The following is a 14037-nucleotide window of genomic DNA, read 5'->3' as shown; positions in this document are numbered from 1 at the left end:
CGTTGGCGACGGCGAGTACCGCAGACGATGGAACGATGAGCTGTATGAGCTTTACAACGATATGGACATAGTGCAGCGAATTAAAATACAGCGGCTCCGCTGGCTTGGTCATGTCGTTCGAATGGACACCGACGCTCCAGCTCTGAAAGTATTCAACTCGGAACCCGCTGGTGGTAGTAGAGGAAGAGGGAGGCCCCCACTATGATGGAAAGATCACGTGGAGAAGGACTTGGCTTCGCTTGGCGTTTCCAAATGGCGTCAGTTGGCACAGAGGAGAAACGACTGGCGTGCTTTGCTGAACTCGGCCAAAATCGCTTAGGCGGTTACAGCGCCAAAAAAAAGAAGAAGAAGAAGGTATGCAAATCTAATACTCAAAATTCTGCAAAGCTATTAATAAAGCATTTGGATGCACAAAATCGAATACCTGCTTTGTTAGACTACGAAAAATCTTAATCATCCTTAACTACGGGAATTGCAGATCGAGGGTATGAAACTTTGGTTAGGCATGTTATATACGGTTGGAAAGGTAATTGTATATACTTTCTCATATAAGTTTTATTTTCAGGTTTCAGAAAAAAGAAGACAATAGGTCATATATTAAAAATTAAAAAAACCGCTGTTTCGAGTTACTAAACGCTAATTTTGATTAATAAACAAGTCGCATACCACTAAGCGACCACAAAGCTCTTAAAGAAAAATTCCTAAGCTTTCTTTTGAGCAAAAAAAAAAAANTATTAAAAATTAAAAAATCCGCTGTTTCGAGCTACTAAACGCTAATTTTGATTAATAAACAAGTCGCATCCCACTAAGCGACCACAAAGCTCTTAAAGAAAAATACCCAAGCTTTCTTTTGAGCAAAAAAAAATTTAAAAAAAAAGTACCCCTTTTTGAAAAAACACAAGTTATTTTTTATAAAAAAAAAATTTCAAACAAATTTATTTTAATTTAAAAAAAAATAAAATTTGTAAAGATTGAAGAGAAATCTGTGGAAAACTTTCCTGAAAAAATTTTCTATATACAATAGGTAATTAGTTATATGGATTCGAAAAAATGGCCGTTTGACCAAAATGTCAAAATTCAAGACCCTCCAACTCGGAGTGTGTTTGACCGATCCAGTTGAAATTTTGTGTTATAACTACTATTTTATAGGACTAACCTTGGTGCAAATTTCATCCCGATCGGAAGACATCGATATCAAAAGTTGGGTCACTTGATGTGAAATGCCTCATGTATATAAACTTGTAGAATATTTAAGAGATCTGTATGTATTTTCGTTGTTAATTTTTTTTTGTTCATTTTCAAATTTCGCCAAATTTTCACGCACTATTTTATAAAGCAACTATACCACTCCTAAATTGATGCAAAATTAACATTTAATACAAAGTTATTTTTACTTTAAAAAATCGGTGGAAAGTTATTCAACCTTTCATAAGAAAAAGAATATTTTGGCTATACAACTCAAAAACTTTTGCTCAACCTGTTTTTTAATTCAGCTTTCACCGATTTCTCCTTGTAGTGAAAGCAATATTGTGAAATAATTTGTCATGAAAATTTTAATATCTCATTTTATTAGTCTTCCTTTTAGAACGGACATTTGTGCGGAAATAAGAACTTCCGTAAATGCTCAAATTTGGAGCAAACAGTATCAATATCCTTCAGCAGAAAATGGTTTTGTGAATAAAGAAATTGAAGATCTTATTGAAAAAGAAGTTTTACGACCAAGTAAAAGTCCTCTGTATCACGATTGTTTATTAGGAAAAAAGCAACAACGTCTAAGCGGTAGAAGTTATAGCAGCTATTTCGGAGATCACTACATCTCGTCATTAGACGTCTTTTTCTAGACTTCAACAGGGATCGAACCTGCGCAATCGATGTTCAAAGTCAGAAACGTTAACCGCTGAGCTATGAACATCCCGTAAACTCTTGTTGCTAATTCATTTTCCTTATTCAACCAACTACTATCAAGTGCAGCTGATTTGCCGCTATTTAAACTCGACAGCGTGGTTGTTGTTGTCAATTCTATACATCCATTTGCTTATTTGCTTTTTTGTATAGTTTCAGGCAGGCTCTTCCTAAACTATGTATTTGTCAATGTTATTGTGGCTTATTAACATTTTATTTTTAATATTTTTATTACCATTATTATTTTTATTTACCACGATTGTTTATTAGGAAAAATTTAAAAACCACAAAGTCCAAGCGATAGAAGTTATAGCTGCTATTTCGGAGATCACCACATCTCCTCATCAGACTTCTTTTTCTNGATCGAACCTGCGAATTCGATTTTCAAAGTCAGAAGCGTTAACCACTGAGCTATGTACATCCCGTAAACTCTTGTTGCTAATTCATTTTCCTTATTCAACCAACTACTATCAAGTGCGGCTGATTTGCCGCTATTTAAACTCGACAGCGTTGTTGTTGTCAATTCTATACATCCATTTGCTTATTTGGTTTTTTGTGTAGTTTCAGGCAGGCTCTTCCTAAGCTATGTATTTGTCAATGTTATTGTGGCTTATTAACATTTTATTTTNTAGCGGTCCCACATAGCGTGCGTTGCGCCCGATCGCAGCGTGGGCTTGTAGGCGGCATCGTTTTCCTCTGCAGTTTCCTGACACTCCTCATCGTACCAGTTGCTCTTTCAGGCTCGCTGAAATCCGACTACTTCTTCGGCGGCGGTACTTATTGAGAGGGAAATGTGGTTCCACTGCTCGCATATGTCGGTTTGTTGAAGAGTGCTCTCTGAGAGCAGGTGTGAGAGTCGAGTAGCGAAAGCGCTGGCTGTCTATTGTGATTGCAGCTTTTCGACGTTAAGCTTTCCTTGCATATTTGATCGCACATTTTTTGCTGCACAGAGGCGGGTGCGTATCTTGGCTGCAACAAGATAGTGGTCCGAGTCGATGTTTGGGCCTCGGAGTGTGCGTACGTCTAAAACACTGGAAGCGTGCCTTCCGTCCATCACAAAATGATCGATTTGGTTTCTCGTTTTTCGATCCGGAGACAGCCACGTAGCTTGATGGATCTTTTTATGCTTGAGCCTAGTACTGCATACTACCATGTTTCGGGCCCGGCGAAGTCGACCAGCCTCAATCCGTTGTCGGACGTTTCGTCGTGGAGGCTGAATTTTCCGACGATGGTTCCAAAGATCCCTTCCTTGCGCGCCCTGGCATTGAAGTCGCTAAGCACGATTTTGATATCATGACAGGGGCAGCGCTCGTACGTGCGCTCCAAGTGCTCATAGAAGAGATCCTTGGATTCCTCATCCTTCTCTTCCATCGGGGCATGGGCGCAGATGAGCGAGATGTTGAAAAATCTCGCTTTGATGCGGATTGTGGCTAGACGCTCGTCCACCGGGGGGAACGACAGTACTCGGCGATGGAGTCTCTCTCCCACCACAAATCCCACTCCGAATTTGCGCTCCTTTACAAGGCAGCTGTAGTAGACGTCGCAAGGCCCCAGACGTTGTTTGCCTTGCCCCGTCTAACGCATTTCTTGGATGGCGGTGATGTCAGCTTTTGTCCTTACGAGGACATCAACCAGCTGGGCAGAGGCACCTTCCCCATTAAGGGTCCGGACATTCAGGTGCATGCCCTCAAATCGTAGTCCTTTAAACGTTTGCCGTGGTCGTCATCATAAGGGGCGGTCTCATCCGAGGCTTTGCCTTGCTTCTTCACTGGAATTGGTTTTTACGTGGCGGGTCCCAAGCCCAGCGCACAACCCATTGCTGGGACGGGGTGGTTTCGCAACCAAATACACGTTTGCCCTTGTACACCCGCTTGCAGCCGCACCTACTGGTGAACAGACGCTACAGACTTCAGTGAGCCCTTAAACCGAATAAGTCGGAGTGGTCCCTTAGAAGCTCCCTCTCTTTCTGCCGTGACCCAATGCTCCACTCGGATTGGTTACCTTATCTCGCACATGGGTTGCTCACGTTGCCTAGAGTGCGCGAACGAGGACGCAACAGTCGGGATTGAGTATAGCCCATTGCAATATTCATCTAGGTTGTACCAAATCGTTAATTTAGTTGAAGGGTTTGGTAAATACAAGTAAATATTTCTTTGAAGCATATTTCTACAAATTCCATTCAACTTAAGGTAGGTTTCATAAAAGGGTATGTTATTAAGCTCTGCTAATTGAAGTCAGGTTTCTTTCAACAAATAGTTTAATCATAGTTACCAAATCCTAGTTGAGGCAACCGCAATTTGGTTTGAGAGCGGAACATATTTATGCTTGTGAGCCACCCCTAAAGAATTCTGAGCGCTCTCTGAGCACATGTGTGTTTCACATACCAAGAGCGCCAGCTGAGAAGTGCACACAGACCCACTTATTGAATCGTTTGAATGTGGTAGTATGCCGAGAAGAGAGAAAGAAGAGTGTGCCGCATGACATTTCTAGACTTTTTTGTCTCAGTTTCAGTTTTGCTATCATCGGCATACATTAAAAGTTTTGAATGATTTATTATAGAAGAAATATCATTAATGAATATCAAGAATCGGACCAAGGTGGCTTCCCTGAGGAACTCCTGAAGAAACTTTAATGATGTTGGAAGAACAATCATTAACAATAACTCTTTGTGTTCTATCAGAGAGGTAAGATGAGATCCATTGAAGAAGACTGGGCTGAAAGCCGATTAGGACGAGTTGACGGATGAGTAACGAGTGACGTACTTTGTCACAAAAGCTTCACTGAAATCGGTGTATATTACGTCGGTATGAGCATTTTCTCTAAAGCCGTTTGAGACATGAGTTGTAAACTCCAATAAATTAGTGATAGTGGATTTTCCTTTAGAAAACCCGTGTTGAGATTGTGAAATTGAAGAAGATATATAATATGTCAGCTGATTAAAAAAAATTGCTTCGAATAATTTGGGGATAGCGGAAAGCTTCGCTATGCCTCGATAGAGAACCTGCTGCCGTTTTTGTGAAGTGGTATTATGAAAGACTCCTTCCAGGCTGACGGAAAAACGCCATGTTTAAGTGACAAATTGAATAGAGTTGTTAAAGGCTCGCAGATGTTCTCAGCGCAGTTTTTAAGAAAACAGGTCGGAATATGATCAGGTCCAGCTAAATGACGCTTTTAAGGTTTTTAAATAGTGTAGAACTTCATCGGAAGATATTACTTGAATATAAGAAGGTTGATTGGAAAAAGCGCGTACGGATAGTCTCCACTTATAGGGAAGTCTTCAGAATAATTGGACCTAAAAAGCAATGAGTTGGCTGTCGCTTGACACATTGTTGCGATAATGCATAGAGGACAAAAACCATGTACTTTACGCTTTCAATTTACGAAACTATAAAATGATTTAGGATTGTTGATTAAATTCTTCTTAATTTTACATAAATATGAATTATAACCTTTCTTATTTAATGCAAAGTAGCTATTCCGCAAAACTGAGTACTTTACGTAATCAGTTTGTAAGCCCGTTCTCTTATACACTTTAAAAGAATGTGACTTTTTATTTTCCAATTTTTTAAGCTCTTTAGTGAATCATTATTGTATCATTATTTCATTTATGATTTCGTAGCTTAACTCACTAGCAGGATGGTATGCATCCTCTGGCAAAACTAGGGGATCAGATCACACCGATTAATAGAGGCCTTCGGAACATCATCACCATAAATGAGATCCAAGATCTTTCCAAACTTATTTGGACATACATTTATTTTTTTAAGGCAAAGTTCAGCCATTTGCTCCAGAAATACATTGTAACTATCTGTAGATGAAACTGGTACAACGTCGGTGTCAATAATGTTGCATGAAATGTGTGGAGATTTAAATCGCCCAATACTATCATAGAATCGGATGCCGTAAGCATGCCATTTACGATCTCAAGCAAAGAAACTAGCTGCATATATGCTGATACGGCAGAATTAGGAGGGATGTAGCAAAGAGCTAAATAAATAAAAATCTTTCCAGCCTGTACACGTATACATTTAAATTCGGTATATTCAATGACAGGAACACTAACTTCCTCGGATGGTATCGATGAATGCACCGCAAAAAGAACACCACCGCCGACTCTGCCCTCGCGGTCACTGCTGTATAATTGATATTCATTTGGAAGAATTTCGGAATTAAAAATATGAGGTTTGCGCCACGTTTCGGTCAAGGAAATAATATTATAATTGCAGTCAAAACCTTTTAAATATAAGTCAGTTAATTTAGTACTTAAACCTCTCACGTTTTGATAGCAAATACTTAAATTAGACTTGCGAGTTGGTTTTTTGAATCTGAATTAAGATTAGAAAGTTGTTATTACTTTTATTAGGTTTATACTCAAACTCGCGAACAAACGCCCCGGTCGGCCAAAATGAACTATTTAGTAGTGAATCAAAATCTTCGGCTGTGTAGACGGCAAAACTTCCAGAGAATAAAAGAAAACCACAGAATTTAGGGATTGATGTTAATATGTTTATTTCGCTATATGCGGCTCAGCTAAAAAATTTGATATTTTCTCAGCGTCTGTAATTGCGTGAATAATCGAATTCGTAGAACTAATCTTCGAAAGAATCCAATTCAACGTTCGAAATTTATACCTAAATGTTTTGCGCAGTATGTATGTATACATGTTGTGTACATGTGTATATGTTACAAATTGAGCGAATTGAGAGGATTCGAACATTAAATGAGAAAAAGAGAGTAAACATATGTAGAAAAGTTAAATGGTACAGAGTTGCATTCTTACAACTAGAAATTATTAGTGGGTGTGATCACGCACTTATATCGTAAAATAGAAATTTGCAATTGACGGTATTCACGCTGTTGCATTAACATTCCACCTCCAGGTGAATTTCTAATTGGATTCACAACATCAAAAGCGGCTAGCTTGCTGGCTGGTCGTCGGAATACTCCTTGGCTTGTTTGCACCGATGCGGATCGAACTTGGCCGCCTTTAGCTGTGATGACTTGTGTTATTATACCTTTCATCCATTGGCTAGAATCGCAGACGATAACAACTTGACCAGGTTCTAAAGGCTTCACTTTCTCTCTCCATTTCGATCGGCGTAATAATGACGGCAAATACTCTGACGTCCATCTCTTCCATAAGCGATCCTTCAAAGCTTGCGATATTCGGTATTGCTTACGCAGACAAATATTCTTTTCCTCCACACTTGGCGTTTGCGTCGAATTAAGGCAACCCAACAGGAAATGGTTTGGGGTTAACGGCCCCGGATCGAGCGGTGAAACGGGAACATCTGTTAGTGGGCGGCTGTTAATTATATTCTCGGCTTCAATCCGCGTACTTCTCAATGTTTCCAAACGTGGTTGCTCTTCTTTAAGGACTTGATACAGGAGACGTTTAACACACCGGGCTAGTCTTTCCCAGCATCCTCCGGCTGATGGGTTTGCAGGGCAATTAAAAACCCATTCAATCCCGCGCTTTGTACACTCTTGGTCGATCCGATTAAAATCAAATAAACTATCCTCGGAACTCAAGATTTTCTGGGCACCAACAAAATTTGTACCGTTGTCGCTGCGCATCCGGATCGGCGTTCCTCTCCTGTTTACAAAGTTTCGTAGACAAATCAGAAGCGAATCTGTAGACAAATCTTCTGATACCTATAGATGTATAGCTCGCACGGTGAGGCAGGTGAACAAAGCGACCCAGCGCTTTTCACGACGGCGACCAATGGCTATCTGGAACGGACCACAATAATCGACTTCTGTGTAACTAGCCGGGCGAACATATGGCGTCAAGCGATCTGCTGGCAACTGACCCATCATTGGCGTATCATGCTTGGCGGCATTAGCTTTGCATGTTGGACAAGATCTTTTTACGGACATTGTTTATTCCAAATAAACACGTCCTTGCATTATGCTCCTGAACTCCGAAAAGCGAAGGAAGGATAATGCAAGAATGTAAAACCGCGCCAACTTAACTCAAAGAAAATCAGTTTTTATAAAACTACCCGCGCATCAACATGCAAGTGATAGTAGCCCCATAGGAGACAACAACAGAAATCAACAACCAACTCAACACGGAAAGCATAAAGTTAAACAGGTCAATATACATAAAACCTAAACCAACTCAAATACAACAAAATAAACACATAACACAATTAACTTTATTGTACCTACACCCGTACATATGTTAAATTTAAACACACAACCCACTATACCGTATACACATTGAATTGTTAGCTTTTGAATTTTAAATAAAATACTATTTTTTATAACGATTAACTAAGAGCCACTTCTTTTCTTTATTCCGAATCGGCCACGAATTGTCGACATACCCCGACATTTTGGTCCTATCAAGCCGTGAACTCGATAAAGGAAATTAAACCCTCAAATCAAAAATTCATCGTTTGAAAATTCACCCAGCATACTACCCANAAATTTAAACACACAACCCACTATACCGTATACACATTGAATTGTTAGCTTTTGAATTTTAAATAAAATACTATTTTTTATAACGATTAACTAAGAGCCACTTCTTTTCTTTATTCCGAATCGGCCACGAATTGTCGACATACCCCGACATTTTGGTCCTATCAAGCCGTGAACTCGATAAAGGAAATTAAACCCTCAAATCAAAAATTCATCGTTTGAAAATTCACCCAGCATACTACCCAGCAACAATCAAAAAATAAATAAAAATAAAACATTGAGGGAATAAATTAGCGCAAATCACTTCAGCTAAGTACCTACATGCATACAAACACAAGGAGGGAAATCCAACACATTAGCACACTTTAAAAACAGACCCATTGCTGAAACTACTGTAAGTGCGACCAAAAATATTTCCATTAAATCTTAATAAAGTGCAAATCAGAATCCTATAAGGCTAAAATCAAATTTGTGCTTAAGACAGCTTAATTCAAAATTTTTTGTCACTATTTGCTTTGCTAAATTCTGCTTTGCGGTTGTTTAATACATACTCCTACATACATAAATATTTACTTACCCGAAGTCGTGCAGTAACCCATCAGTTGCTCTGCCGACGGTAAATACTGTATATACATAGCCGTGCTTACATACATACATTCATATAACAACCCATTCCGCCTAACAATTTGTTGGTATAACATCAACGGTTAGCCCAACTTGTACCAATTTAAAAATACCCAGTAGGAAATCGGAGCAGTGACCCAATAGGAAAAAATTGCAAACACCCTGCAAGAAATTTTCCAATACAATAAGTATTTGCCCTTGGTGCAGAAACAAAACAAAAAGATATAACTTGTTACTTTTGCTTAATTTATTAGCCCTCAACCCAAAAAGAGGCGAAAAGTACCCAAATTAATAGTTCTTAAAATTTTGCGAATTTTTAAGAAACCAAAACATTTTGTTTCACTCTACCCTCAGAATACTAAGCAGACTCACTCATTTCATCTGATTTGTTAGTAAACCTCGTATTTTTTTTTTATTAAAATGGAGGAATTTAATATAACAATTTCTGATTTGATCGAATTCGTGGAAGATCATTTCAAGACCCCAGCAGAAGATGAGTCAGTTTATATTTTAGATATCAAAAGAGGTGAACTCGATTCCCTCTACAGCAAAGCGAAGAAAGCATATGATGCTTGTCGTAGAACCCCCAATAATGCCGATGACACCGTGTATTTGAATTGCCTAGCTTCAATAAATAGGGATGTAGACACTCTAATGACCCCGAACCCCACCCAACCAATTAAGGAGAGACGGTCAGAGGCTCCGATGATGGAGTGTGCACCCATGGTTCATCTACCCCCATGCGACGCGGACGTCTTTTATGGAGATAATGTTACATGGCCTACCTTTAGAGACATGTTCACAGCACTTTACATCCATAACCCAAGGATAAGCAATGTGCAAAAGCTCTTCCACTTAAACCGAAAGACCCAAGGTGAAGCAAGAGAGGTAATCGGGAACGCACCCTACACGAACGACGCTTTCATACTGGCATGGAAAAATTTGATGGATCGATACGAAAATAAACGGATGCAGGTGAATACCCAATTGAAGACCCTGTTTAATTTGCCACAAGTGACCCAAGAAACAGGCCACTCTATTAAGGCCCTACAAAGAACTGTTAACAATTCTTTGACAAATTTAACCAACTTCGGCATAGACACAAGGAACTGGGATCCGATTTTAATAAACCTATGTAGTTCAAAACTACCAAAGGAAACTTTAGAAGCATTTGAATATACCCTAGAGGATAACTCAACAATACCCACATGGGAAACATTCGATATCTTTTTGACCCATAAATATAAAACCTTAGAATCTGTTGGGAATTTCAAAGCTTCGTTTTCAAGACCACACCAAACGCACCCAGGTTCAGCCAAGAAAAGTGATGAAATGTGATATAACACTTTTCATGCAAACGTTTCTGAAAACCAGACACCCGGACCCCCTCATCTCGAAATAATTCAGACCCTGCTCCCTCAAGAAAACAATTCGAGATAGAAACCTGCAAAATATGCAAAAAGCAACATTCTATTCGTGATGGCCCAAAATTCCTCACAATGAATTTAGAAACCCGTATATCCACTATCAAAAAATATGGATATTGTTACAACTGCTTAGCAATTTCGCACAGCTTCAGAGACTGCAAAAGCAAATACTCTTGCAGAAAATACAGCAAGAGACATAATACCCTAATTCATAGAGACTCGGTTACTCGAACTCAACCAACCCCAGAATTTGGATGGATTTTATCTGGTCCTGTACCCAGACCGTCTCAATTATCAAACTTAGTTTCATTTTACAATAAAATGACCCCGGATAATCTGCTCACTCCTTTTTGGGAGGTGGAAGAAGTTCCCAGAAAACCCTTGGCCTCTCCATCAGATATTTTTTGCGAAGAAAACTACCAAAGAGCGACACGTAGAAACCCAAATGTACGATATGTAGTAGCTCTACCCTTCAAGAACATTGGAAGTTCAAGACACATAGCGCTAGCACAATACCTTAGAAATGAAAAGTCTTTACTTAGAAAACCTGAGGTAATGGCGGAATATGGCAGGGCAAATACCGAATATTTGGAACTCGGTCACTTGAAGAAGGTCGAATATAATCCCGCGGATAAAATTACCCCATATTACTTACCACATCATGCGGTCATTTGCTCAAATGCCCCACCCAGGAGACGTAAAACACACTACCCAAGTCGAGAAATAGCTCCTAAAGAATTTAAAGCGACACGAACGAAGCTGATTATTTTGACCCAACAACTCATTTCCCGGACGAATATGACACTTTGACCCGAAATACTCAGATATCCAAGAAAAGTTCACTACTGACACTAATACCGTCAATTGATCCTAATGGAATGATGCGAGTTGATGGCCGATTAAGCGATTCCGCGGCATTATCATACAACGAGCGTCATCCGATTTTATTACTTTATAGCAGCCTTATGGAAAAGCTCTTGACCCGATTTACTCACTCGATAACCCTACATGGTGGAAATCAATTAGTTTTGCGACTCATTCGAACAGAATTCTGGATTCCAAGGTTAAAGATCCTCATAAAAGTAATGATCCATAACTGCAAAACTTGTATATTGCACAAGAAAGAACACCAAACACAAATAATGGCAGCACTTCCAGCGGAGAGGACAACCCTAATCCGTCCATTTGCCGCCACAGGAATTGATTTCGCCGGACCTTATGACATCAAAAATTACACTGGTAGAACATGTCTAATAACCAAAGGTTACATCTGTGTATTTGTTTGTTTCGCAACCAAGGCAATACACCTCGAACCCGTTAGCGATCTTTTGACACAAGCGTTTATGGCGGCATTCGCACGTTTCTTTTCCAGGCGCGGATGCCCCGCCGATGTTTACTCAGACAACGGAACGAACTTCGTAGGAGCTTCACAAGTACTAGCCAAAGATCGACGAGAATTTTTAAAAATCCTTAAAACCGAAGTCACAGCCAGTTATACACATCAAAACGTCAACTGGCACTTCACCCCTCCCGGAGCTCCACATATGGGTAGATTATGCGAAGCCGGAGTGAAAAGCTTGAAAACCCATTTAAAAAAGGTACCAAAAATCCAGAAATTCACCTTTGAAGAATTAGCTACCCTTCTTACCCGCATCGAGAGTTGCTTAAACTCACGTGCATTGAGCCCTTCAAGCGATGATCCAACTAATTTGGAACCTATAACCCCAGGACACTTCCTTATAGGTACTCACCCCTGCCGAACCCAAATTGGACGATGCAAATTTAAGCATCGCAAACAGATGGCAGAAATTGAAAATACTCCACCAGCATTTCTGTAAAAGATGGAAGTAGGAATACTTAAAGGAACTCCACAAGCGATATAAGTGCAAATACCCTCAGCGAAACATTGAAGTGGGTGACTTAGTCGTCATTAGAAACGAAAATTTACCCCCAAACGAATGGAAACTAGCCCGAATCGAGAAGGCCTATTTCGGTTCGGACAACAAAACCCGGGTGGTCGAAACTCGCACCGCTCAAGGCATAATAACCCGCTCCATCACAAGTCGTGACATTGAACACCCATTAACCTATAAGTTTTTTTTTTGTAGAAAAAATGGCACCAACTAACGTTTCCCGGAACTCAGCAGCAAACAGCAGCACTCGGCGCCCAACCTGTATCGGATATAGAAACCCTATCTAAGCGTGCACAACGCTTCCGGGTTGCACGGAGGAAAGGAAAGTGGTATCCATCGCACGGCCCGACCCAAAATATAAGTACGACTCACACCGCCATGTAGCATGCGGTTTATGCAAGAAGGACCATCGTTTGGTGACTTGCACAAAGTATACCAACATGAATATTCATCAGAAGTACAACGCAGTCATCAAGACCCACTATTGCATAAATTGCTTGGCCAGGTCACACAAGACCAAAAAATGCACAAGTGAGAAGAGGTGTTCGACATGCAATGGAAAACACCATTCTTCCCTTCACGGCCACCCAAAATTCAACACCGAGGTGGACACAAAGCACCAGAAAAAAGAAAAAACTCTCGCTCCACCGGTTAATACTAAAATACCGTCATTACTGGCCAAGCAGACCCTAATACCGATTGCAATCGTTCGGCTCAAGCATGACGGCATATGGCATAAGGTTCGAGCCTTAATAAACCCGACCCAAAAATTGACAACCATTGCAGACGAGCTGGTGAGAAAGCTATCATTCCCGATCATATTCCTCAACGCTCATCGTATATGCAATCTGCAGCTGCGCTCACTAACGGATGACAAACTTTGCATCGAGTGTAACAGTTTAATCACTAAAGATCTACCCAAACAGCCGTATGATCTGGACTTAAGCGACGAAGTAAAAACCCGATTCGACCACTTAGTCCTCGCTGACCCCAAGTTCACGTCCAATGGGAACCTCAATTTGGAATTAGGAGCCGACGTCTACCTACTCATCCTCAGAAGCGGTGTGTTTAATCCGGACAATGGCATGGCCGTAGCCCAGAACGCAGCATAAAACTACCCGCGCATCAACAAGCAAGTGATAGCAGCCCCCATAGGAGACAACAACAACAATCAACAACCTACTCAATATGGGAAACATAAAGTTAAACAGGTCAATATACATAAAACCTAAACCAACTCAAATACAATAAATAAACACATAACACAATTAACTCTATTGTACCTACACCCGCACATATGTTGTATTTTATACACAATTGTTAGCTTCTGAATTATAAATTAAATACTATTTTTTATAACGATTAAGTAAGACCCACTTTTTTTCTTTAACCGAAATCGGCCACGAATTGTCGACATACCCCGACAGACATCAATACAGAACAGATATGTGGCACCCAGTACTTTTGGCGAACTTCATTTATGGCCAAACCGTCGTTTTGATGATGTAACCTTAAATGCCAATGTGTGATAACTAAACGAGTGAAATAGTGATGTTGCGGCAGTATTACTGGACGACGAGCTGACATAGGGAGACAAAGCGCTGCATCAATTAGGCCGTTGACCTTTATTAAGCCATCGTAGTCTAGAGACGGAGTCAACGCATATACGTGACTGGACTTAGCAACGGTCTGTTTTGATTGCAGTTGGAAAAATTCGGCGGCGAATTCTTCATTCTGGACGC

This window comes from Rhagoletis zephyria, unplaced genomic scaffold (assembly GCF_001687245.7).
Source record: "Rhagoletis zephyria isolate East Lansing unplaced genomic scaffold, Rhagoletis_zephyria_1.1 Rzeph_scaffold_00574, whole genome shotgun sequence".
Lineage (NCBI taxonomy): Eukaryota > Metazoa > Arthropoda > Insecta > Diptera > Tephritidae > Rhagoletis > Rhagoletis zephyria.
The sequence above is the reverse complement of the archived record's forward strand: the minus strand, read 5'-3'. Positions refer to the sequence as shown.